The sequence below is a fragment of the Leuresthes tenuis genome, unplaced genomic scaffold (genome assembly GCF_036924035.1).
Source record: "Leuresthes tenuis unplaced genomic scaffold, fLeuTen1.0.hap1 SCAF_125, whole genome shotgun sequence".
NCBI lineage: Eukaryota > Metazoa > Chordata > Actinopteri > Atheriniformes > Atherinopsidae > Leuresthes > Leuresthes tenuis.
Window position 1 is genome coordinate 76851 of NW_027325479.1, and position 10371 is coordinate 87221.

At 41.0% G+C, this 10371-nt stretch overlaps 2 non-coding genes across 2 annotated transcripts; both read right to left on the reverse strand.

Moving 5' to 3' along the window:
• Positions 1-402: 402 nt before the first annotated feature.
• LOC140287360 (U5 spliceosomal RNA) lies at positions 403-516 on the reverse strand. Its single transcript, XR_011911543.1, has one exon. It is a non-coding gene; the product is annotated as a U5 spliceosomal RNA (small nuclear RNA).
• A 7069-nt stretch (positions 517-7585) lies between these two features.
• Positions 7586-7699, reverse strand: LOC140287361 (U5 spliceosomal RNA). The gene has a single exon (XR_011911544.1). It is a non-coding gene; the product is annotated as a U5 spliceosomal RNA (small nuclear RNA).
• Positions 7700-10371: the final 2672 nt, after the last annotated feature.

Consider the following 10371-nt stretch of genomic DNA (forward strand, 5'->3'; position numbering starts at 1 on the left):
TATTATGGGTGGACATTCACACCTTCTTGCAGCTGAACACCTCCTCTCCCACTTATGATCATGTGTGGTTTGATTTTCGAAAATTTTCTTTCATGTTTTACAAACCATGGTCGGACTTTCACACCTTCTTGTAGCCGAACAACTCCGCTCCCGCTATTGATTTTGTACAGTCGGGTATTTTAACCTTTTCTTACCCGCTTTTTACCAACTATGGTCGGACATTCACAGCCCTTTTAAATGGTATAACTTTGCACTCCCGCATGCTCCAGCAAGCACCATTCAAGCAACAACTTTGCACTCCAGCTTCGAACATCGGCACAGTCGCAACAAGTAAGGCGACTCTACTCAGAGAAGTCACTCTGCACAGTAAGAAGATTTCTTTTGCACAGACAGAAAGGGCTTCACCCGCAAAGGTAAAGCCTGCCAAAAATAGAAACAACTCATTAGTGCTGCTCTCCACAGAAATCTTTAGTAAAAGGCGAAAGACTTGTACGTTATGAAGAGAAACCAGAGTACGATTATCCGTCACTGCGGGAGGAGGGCATCAGGCTAGTTGGCATAGCCACCTTCCCCATGGTGAGCTTTGCTTGGTTGAGACGCTTGCTCCCCCCCCCCCCTTGCTCCTCGGCTGACCAACTAGGAACAATTGGGCCCTATTCGATGGCTGCCTTGTCTTTTACTCTGTGCAAAAGACAAGGCAGCAACAAAAACACCACGAGAATCCCGTATTGAGGCTTTGTTCTGATCGCTCATTCGGTGTCGCGTTTCTTTCAAGCAATTCTCCCGGTTAGCCCACACTCGGCTCGCTCCCATAGCCGTGTTAAAGTCTACTTCGCATTCACTCTCTTTTCTCAGCAGACTCTTGGGATTTTATCTATAAAATGAATTCCTTCAAACTATGTGAAAACTGCTTTGTCCTTAATATTTACCATGTCTAGAAAGATTTAAAAAATAAAAACAACGTTGTACTTTGCAGTAAAAGAAAGAGCAAATCTAAAGTTTCAGGAATCCGAGAATAAGCTTACTTTCATGAGTTCTTCACGATTTCGGATTTCGCTATAAAATGAATTCCTTCACTCAAACTAAATTAAAACTGCTAAACCGCTAATCTGTTATATGTAAGGCAGATGTCAAATTCACCGAAATAGGATCTAAGGGTATTCGGCCAATCGAGCTGTAGCAGCTTCGGTAAAAGAGTATAAGTTGAAGAGTTTGTGAATAAAGGTGTGCGCACACATAGTGAGCTGTAGGAAAATAGGCAGGGAGCAATGCCGGCTGGGGTATATGTTATTGTATGTTGTCTGACTGTTTGATTTGAATGTGTTGTGTAAGTGTCCTGTTGAATGTTTGGGCTTTGACACTTCACTGTGGTTGTTAACTGTGTGGTGTGTCCTGAAATGTTATATGTTTGGGCTGTGTGACATGCTTAATGCTTGTCAGTAGCTACCCACTTATTCATATATAGCAACTGACAACATAAGAAGTCTGGACATACTTTGATAGTAGTTGTAGAAGTATCCTTATTGATAATAGATAAACTAATTCATAGTGATAGAACAGTAGATGAACAGGTGCCTGCACGTCTCACGAAAATAAAATGGGTGTATGATTGCTGACGGCAGAGCAATACTGCCAAACTTATGAGTTCTTGTGGCAAACTTGATTCAGTGTCTTGACGTGTATACGCTGTTTCGCTGACTTGATTGTCACAAGAAACAAAGTGTGTTTGATAAGATCCGACCATTTTATTACGGGAGGATCAGTATGTATGGATTCTGATGTGACTGATAAACCCATTCGTATCTTAAGCATAATCTAATACGTGAGACAACGCCCTGGCACACAATCAAAAAAAAAAAGAGAGAGCGGTTTTGTGTCCCCACAGTCCATAATGTAGAAAAGAGAGAAAAAAGCCTTTCTGATTTGGTGTGTGTGCTCATAGTGCAGAGTGTAGAGAAAAGAGAGAAAAGAAAGCCGTTTTGGTGACTTAAATCTTTCTAGACATGGTAAATATGAAGGACAATCAGTTTTAACATAGTTTGAGTGAAGTAATGCATTTTATAAGCAAAATCCCAAATCATGCAGAACTCACGAAAAGCTTTTTCTCGCTTTTCACTGCTTTTTACAAACTTTGGTCGGACGTTCACACCTTCTTGCATCCGAACACCTCCGCTTCCGCTTTTGATGATGTATATTCGGGCATTCGAACCTTTTATTACCCGCTTTTTACAAACCATTGTCGGACTTTCACACCTTCTTGCAGCCGAACACCACCTCTCCCGCTTTTGATGATGTATGGTCCAGTATTCTTACCTTTTCTAACACATTTTTCAGCAATTATGGTCGGACATTCACACCTACTCACAGCTGGACACCTCCGCTCCCGCTTTTGATCATACAATGTCGGGACATCGCTCCTTGTCTTACCAGCTTTTTACAAACTTTAGTCGAACATTCACACCTTCTTGCAGCTGAACACCTCCGCTCCCGCTTTTGATGATGTATAGTCGGGCTTTCGAGCCTTTTCTTATCCGGTTTTTACAAATTATGGTTGGACATTCAGACCTTGCAGCCGAACACCTCCGCTCTCTCTTTTGATCATACATTGTCGGGCATTCGCACCTTGTCTTACCCGCTTTTTACAAACTATAGTCAGACATTCACACCTTGCAGCTGAACCTCCGCTCCCTGTTTTGATCATGTATGGTCTGGCAATACTACCTTTTCTTCCCCCGTTTGTGAGTAATTATGGCTGGACATTCACACCTACTTGCAGTCGAACAGCTCTCCTCCCGCTTTTGTTAATATATAGTCGGGCATTCGAACCTTTTCTTACCCGCTTTTTACAAATTATGGTCGAACATTCACACCTACTTGCAGCTGAATACTTCCGCTCCACCTTTTAGGTATGTATGGTTGGCATTTGCACCTCTTTTTATACTGATTGCTGAAGATTAAGTTGTTCTTTCTCAAACTACAATTTTTTTTTAATTGTTGAAACTTGATTTGAAATGGATAAATAAGGAGGACAAACAGTTTTAAGTCAGGCTGATAGAAGGAATTAATTTTATAGCAAAATCTGTATTTCGTCATATGTCGAGAGATGCTTATTGCTGAAGAAGTTCTTTCTCATTCTACAAAGTACAACGTTGTTTATCGTTGAAACTTGATTAGACATGAATAAATATGAAGGACAAAGCAGTCTTAACTTGGTTTGAGTTAATGAATTCGTTTTATAGGAGAATCCGAATTCGTGCATAACTCATAAAATAGAGCTTATTTTCGGATTCCTGAAGAATTAGTCTGGTTCTTTCTCATAATACAAAGTTTGTTGTTTATTGTTGAAACTTCATCAGAAGTGAAGAAATAAATGAATGCCTATCAACAAATGTGGGATCTAAACTCTAGTGCTTCCTCTAAAATAATTTCCTTTCTCAATTTAGAAATGTGTGTGTGTAAGTCACAACACCCGTGACACCAAAACGGCTTTCTTTTCTCTACACTCTGCACTATGAGCACACACACCAAATCAGAAAGGCTTTTTTCTCTCTTTTCTACATTATGGACTGTGGGGACACAAAACCGCTCTCTCTCTTTTTTTTTGTTTATCGTGTGCCAGGGCGTTGTCTCACGTATTAGATTATGCTTAAGATACGAATGGGTTTATCAGTCACATCAGAATCCATACATACTGATCCTCCCGTAATAAAATGGTCGGATCTTAGTGATCTATTATCAATAAGGATACTTCTACAACTACTATCAAAGTATGTCCGGACTTCTTATGTTGTCAGTTGCTATATATGAATAAGTGGGTAGCTACTGACAAGCATTAAGCATGTCACACAGCCCAAACATATAACATTTCAGGACACACCACACAGTTAACAACCACAGTGAAGTGTGTCAAAGCCCAAACATGTAACATTCAACAGGACACTTACACAACACATTCAAATCAAACAGTCAGACAACATACAAGACCCCAGCCGGCATTGCTCCCTGCCTATTTTCGTACAGCACACTATGTGTGCGCACACCTTTATTCACAAACTCTTCAACTTATACTCTTTTACCGAAGCTGCTACAGCTCGATTGGCCGAATACCCTTAGATCCTATTTCGGTGAATTTGACATCTGCCTTACATGTAACAGATTAGCGGTTTAGCAGTTTTAATTTAGTTTAAGTGAAGGAATTCATTTTATAGCAAAATCCGAAATCGTGAAGCACTCATGAAAGTAAGCTTATTCTCGGATTCCTGAAACTTTACAAGTTTACTTGTTTACTTTACAACGTTGGTTTTTTTTGTTTAAATCTTTCTAGACATGGTAAATATGAACGACAAAGCAGTTTTAACATAGTTTGAGTGAAGGAATTCATTTTATAGATAAAATCCCAAGAGTCTGCAGAGAAAAGAGAGTGAATGCGAAGTGGACTTTAACACGGCTATGGGAGCGAGCCGAGTGTCGGCTAACCGGGAGAATTGCTTGAAAGAAACGCGACACCGAATGAGCGGTCAGAACAAAGCCTCAATACGGTGTTCCCGTGGTGTTTGTGGCTGCCTTGTCTTTTGCACAGAGTAAAAGACAAGGCAGCCATCGAATAGATTGTTTCTACTTGGTCAGCCGAGGAGCAGGGGGGGGGGGGGGGGGGGGGGGGGGGGGGCAAGCGTCTCAACAAAGCAAAGCTCACCAAGTAGGAACAATCGGGCCCTTTTCGATGGCTTCAACACCTGAAAGAGATATTGATGCGAGACCCGATCAAATGCTTTTTCAAAGTCTAAATTTAAGATGACAAGCCGGGTGTTTCTGTCTCTAGCGTAATCAATGATGTCTCGAATCAGTACGAGGCTGTCGGTGAGTTGTCTCCCTGAGATGGCACAAGCTTGGTCTGGGTGAATTACCTCCTCTAAAACAGAGGACATCCGTGTCGCTAAAACCTTGCTAAAAAGTTTACAGTCAAAGTTTAAAAGTGTGATGGGCCTCCAATTCTTTAGGTCAGTCTTATCATTTTTTTTATAAAGTAGAGTCACTATTCCCACTCTAAAACTGTCAGGCAGTCGGTCGAGTTTTTCAAAATCTTTAAAAACATCTAAAATGTCTGATGATAAAAGGTCCCAATAGGTCAGATAGAATTCTGCAGGAAGCCCGTCTAAACCCGGAGCTCGACTTCTCTTAAAACCTGTTAGGCATTTTTTTAACTCTAAAGCAGTAAAATTCTGTGTCAAGTGTGCATTCTCTTTTACGGTTTTGTCAACGAATTTTAAGATTTCTGCCGATGTTTCCAAGTGCACTGGTTTCTCTTTGTACATGTTACTATAAAAGGTATGTACAGTTTCAATCATCTCTTGTGTGGATTTTGTTAAAAACCCATCTTCTCTTTTTAGATTTTGAATACACTCCTTTTTATTTATAACTTTCTTTCTTTTTCACCTTCCTCAATTTCCTGCTCCCTGCTTCTTACAAAAATTCCTTTACTCTTTATTTCTGCTAAAACTGACATTTCCTTTTTGACATCTTTGATTTCTTCTTTAAAGTCTATGCCACACTGATTTAGTTTAAAGTAGCGCTGTAACCGTTTATGTAGTCCCATCATACATCTATTCTCTTTCCATTTTTTACGTTTACCTTGCTGTTTAAAAAAAGTCTGGGTCGTTTCCTTCACCATTTCCCACCATTGTGCATGTGTTTCGTAGAGGTCTTGAAGGGTCTGCCACTCTTTATAACATTCCCTGTACTGACTGACTATGATTTCATCCTCCAACAGGGAACAGTTGAGTTTCCACAGACCACTTCCTACCGTCACACCAGAAGGGGGTGAAAGGGTGCAGGAGAGCATAAGGTGGTCTGAAAAGAAAACAGGGGTTAATCTAACATCAGTGGGTGGGCAATCTCTAGTAAAGAAATAATCAATGCGAGAGGCTCTGGTGCCATCATGACTAAACCAGGTGAAGCCCTCCTCTCTGGGATGCATGGTTTTAAAACAGTCAGTAAGCTTAAAATCCCTGCATATGCCCTGAAGTAAAATCAAAGTCTTATCCACTTTAAAATCTACCCCTGCTCTTTTTCTATCTTTCCTGCTCAAGATACAGTTAAAATCCCCTCCTACAACTAAAGGTACTTGCCCTAGCATGTAAAGCTGTATATCTTCTAAAAGGTCATACCTTTCATTTTTTTCCATTGAAACCATAAATATTTAAGAGGTTAAAGTCTTGCCCCATAAAATTCAAGTGTGCTAAAAGTGCCCGTCCGTCTCTCACCACTGTGCTACCTTTCACCAGAACATGCGGATTTTTAATTAGAATGGCCACACCATCATTTTTATTTTGATTTGAGCCACTCCATATCGATAAATGGGGCCACATTTCCTCCCACTGTCTATGGTTTTTTAAAAAAGGTAGTCCACATTCTTGTATTAAAAACACATCTGATTTTATGGAGTCTAAGAAGGATAAAATACTCTGGGCTCTTGTCTTTGATTTCACACTTCTCACATTTATAGTGTTGAGAAGGTGAGAACCATTAAAAGCATAAAGGAAAGTAGGTATGTCATTTTCGTTTTTCTAAGTTATCAAAACAAATTACACACAGGTTATTTCTTGGGAAACTAGCTCTTCCTTCATTTCTTTAGGTGAAAAGTGAGTAGGGTGATCTATATTTCCTTTTGGGACTCTCGGTGTTGGCCTCTGACGCCATGTTGCATTTAACTTTGAGTCCCTGGGGGTTGATTGCAGAGCTGAAGTTAAAAAGGAGACCTCATTTGGTGAGTCGGAGGGGAAGACTCTTGGTTCTTCCACTGAAGAACTGTCTGAAAGGGACCTAACCCTTCCCCTCTTCTCTGATACCACTGGGGAATCAGAGGCTCAGATGCCGTCCTCTTCGGCTGTTGACCTTCGGGGAGGTGAGTATCTTCACTAGACTCACCTGTCTGCTCTTCCTCCTCATTTAGCGTAGCTCCACCCTCTGCCTGTGAATTCTCACAGACTTCAACACTGAGTGGTGAGGCCTCTACAGGCCCCTCCCCTTTTTGCTCCTCACTTCCAATCCAAGCTTTTGGCGGGAAGTTTGAATTTATTGGGTCAACCTCTTCACTTTGTTCACCAACTGCCACCTTTGGTCCTTCTCTTTGTTGGCTTGACTGTGGCTTTACCGTCTTTAATTTGTTGGCAAAAGATTTAGGGCAATCTCTGAAGAGGTGATTTAATTCTCCACAGAGATTACATTTCCTGCCATTTGGACACTCTCCAAAAGTTTGCCCAATTTCTCTGCTCTTCCCACATAACACCTTGGTACAAGCCTCAACCAGGTGCCCATGCTCACCACACTTGCGGCAGAACTTGGGCTGCCCCTGGTAGTGGATGTAACCTCGGTTTTCAAGGTGGCCAGAGTGTCGCCCACCCGCTGCACTGAGCACTCTTCAGCCCTTTTAAATGGTATAACTTTGCACTCCCGCACGCTCCATTCAAGCAACAACTTTGCACTCCAGCTTCGAACATCGGCACAGTCGCAACAAGTAAGGCGACTCTACTCAGAGAAGTCACTCTGCACAGTAAGAAGATTTCTTTTGCACAGACAGAAAGGGCTTCACCCGCAAAGGTAAAGCCTGCCAAAAATAGAAACAACTCATTAGTGCTGCTCTCCACAGAAATCTTTAGTAAAAGGCGAAAGACTTGTACGTTATGAAGAGAAACCAGAGTACGATTATCCGTCACTGCGGGAGCAGGGCATCAGGCTAGTTGGCATAGCCACCTTCCCCATGGTGAGCTTTGCTTGGTTGAGACGCTTGCTCCCCCCCCCCTTGCTCCTCGGCTGACCAACTAGGAACAATCGGGCCCTATTCGATGGCTGCCTTGTCTTTTACTCTGTGCAAAAGACAAGGCAGCAACAAAAACACCACGAGAATCCCGTATTGAGGCTTTATTCTGATCGCTCATTCGGTGTCGCATTTCTTTCAAGCAATTCTCCCGGTTAGCCCACACTCGGCTCGCTCCCATAGCCGTGTTAAAGTCTACTTCGCATTCACTCTCTTTTCTCAGCAGACTCTTGGGATTTTATCTATAAAATGAATTCCTTCACTCAAACTATGTGAAAACTGCTTTGTCCTTAATATTTACCGTGTCTAGAAAGATTTAAACAAAAAAAACAACGTTGTACTTTGCAGTAAAAAAAAGAGCAAATCTAAAGTTTCAGGAATCCGAGAATAAGCTTACTTTCATGAGTGCTTCACGATTTCGGATTTTGCTATAAAATTAATTCCTTCACTCAAACTAAATTAAAACTGCTAAACCGCTAATCTGTTACATGTAAGGCAGATGTGTAATTCACCGAAATAGGATCTAAGGGTATTCGGCCAATCGAGCTGTAGCAGCTTCGGTAAAAGAGTATAAGTTGAAGAGTTTGTGAATAAAGGTGTGCGCACACATAGTGAGCTGTAGGAAAATAGGCAGGGAGCAATGCCGGCTGGGGTATATGTTCTTGTATGTTGTCTGACTGTTTGATTTGAATGTGTTGTGTAAGTGTCCTGTTGAATGTTTGGGCTTTGACACTTCACTGTGGTTGTTAACTGTGTGGTGTGTCCTGAAATGTTATATGTTTGGGCTGTGTGACATGCTTAATGCTTGTCAGTAGCTACCCACTTATTCATATATAGCAACTGACAACATAAGAAGTCCGGACATACTTTGATAGTAGTTGTAGAAGTATCCTTATTGATAATAGATCACTAATTCATAGTGATAGAACAGTAGATGAACAGGTGCTTGCACATGTCTCACGAAAATAAAATGGGTGTATGATTGCTGACGGCAGAGCAATACTGCCAAACTTATGAGTTCTTGTGGCAAACTTGATTCAGTGTCTTGACGTGTATACGCTGTTTCGCTGACTTGATTGTCACAAGAAACAAAGTGTGTTTGATAAGATCCGACCATTTTATTACGGGAGGATCAGTATGTATGGATTCTGATGTGACTGATAAACCCATTCGTATCTTAAGCATAATCTAATACGTGAGACAACGCCCTGGCACACGATAAAAAAAAAAAAAGAGAGAGAGCGGTTTTGTGTCCCCACAGTCCATAATGTAGAAAAGAGAGAAAAAAGCCTTTCTGATTTGGTGTGTGTGCTCATAGTGCAGAGTGTACAGAAAAGAAAGCCGTTTTTGTGTCACGGGTGTTGTGACTTACACACACACATTTCTAAATTGAGAAAGGAAATTATTTTAGAGGAAGCACTAGAGTTTAGATCCCACATTTGTTGATAGGCATTCATTTATTTCTTCACTTCTGATGAAGTTTCAACAATAAACAACAAATTTTGTATTATGAGAAAGAACCAGACTCATTCTTCAGGAATCCGAAAATAAGCTCTATTTTATGAGTTATGCACGAATTCGGATTCTCCTATAAAACGAATTCATTAACTCAAACCAAGTTAAGACTGCTTTGTCCTTCATATTTATTCATGTCTAATCAAGTTTCAACGATAAACAACGTTGTACTTTGTAGAATGAGAAAGAACTTCTTCAGCAATAAGCATCTCTCGACATATGACGAAATACAGATTTTGCTATAAAATTAATTCCTTCTATCAGCCTGACTTAAAACTGTTTGTCCTCCTTATTTATCCACTTCAAATCAAGTTTCAACAATTAAAAAAAATTTGTAGTTTGAGAAAGAACAACTTAATCTTCAGCAATCAGTATAAAAAGAGGTGCAAATGCCAACCATACATACCTAAAAGGTGGAGCGGAAGTATTCAGCTGCAAGTAGGTGTGAATGTTCGACCATAATTTGTAAAAAGCGGGTAAGAAATGGTTCGAATGCCCGACTATATATTAACAAAAGCGGGAGGAGAGGTCTTCGGATGAGAGTGGGTGAGAATTTCCAACCATAATCTATAAAATACGGTGAAAAAAATATGTGAATGCCTCATAGAACACTAAAAGCGGAAGTGTTCGGCTGCAAGAAGGTGTGAATGTCCGACTATATTTGGTGAAAAGCAGGTGAAGCAAGGTCTGAATGCCCAACCTTACATCATCAAAAGCGAGATCAGAGGTGTTTGGCTGCAAGAAGGCCATAGTTTGCCAAAAGCGGGTAAGGTGCGAATGTCCGACTAAATATCAACAAAATTTGGGGCGGAGGTCTTCGGATGCAAGTGGGTGTGAATGTCCGACTATATTTGGTGAAAAGCAGGTGAAGCAAGGTCTGAATGCCCAACCTTACATCATCAAAAGCGAGATCAGAGGTGTTTGGCTGCAAGAAGGCCATAGTTTGCCAAAAGCGGGTAAGGTGCGAATGACCGACTAAATATCAACAAAAGTGGGGGCGGAGGTCTTCGGATGCAGGTGGGTGTGAATATCCCACCATACAA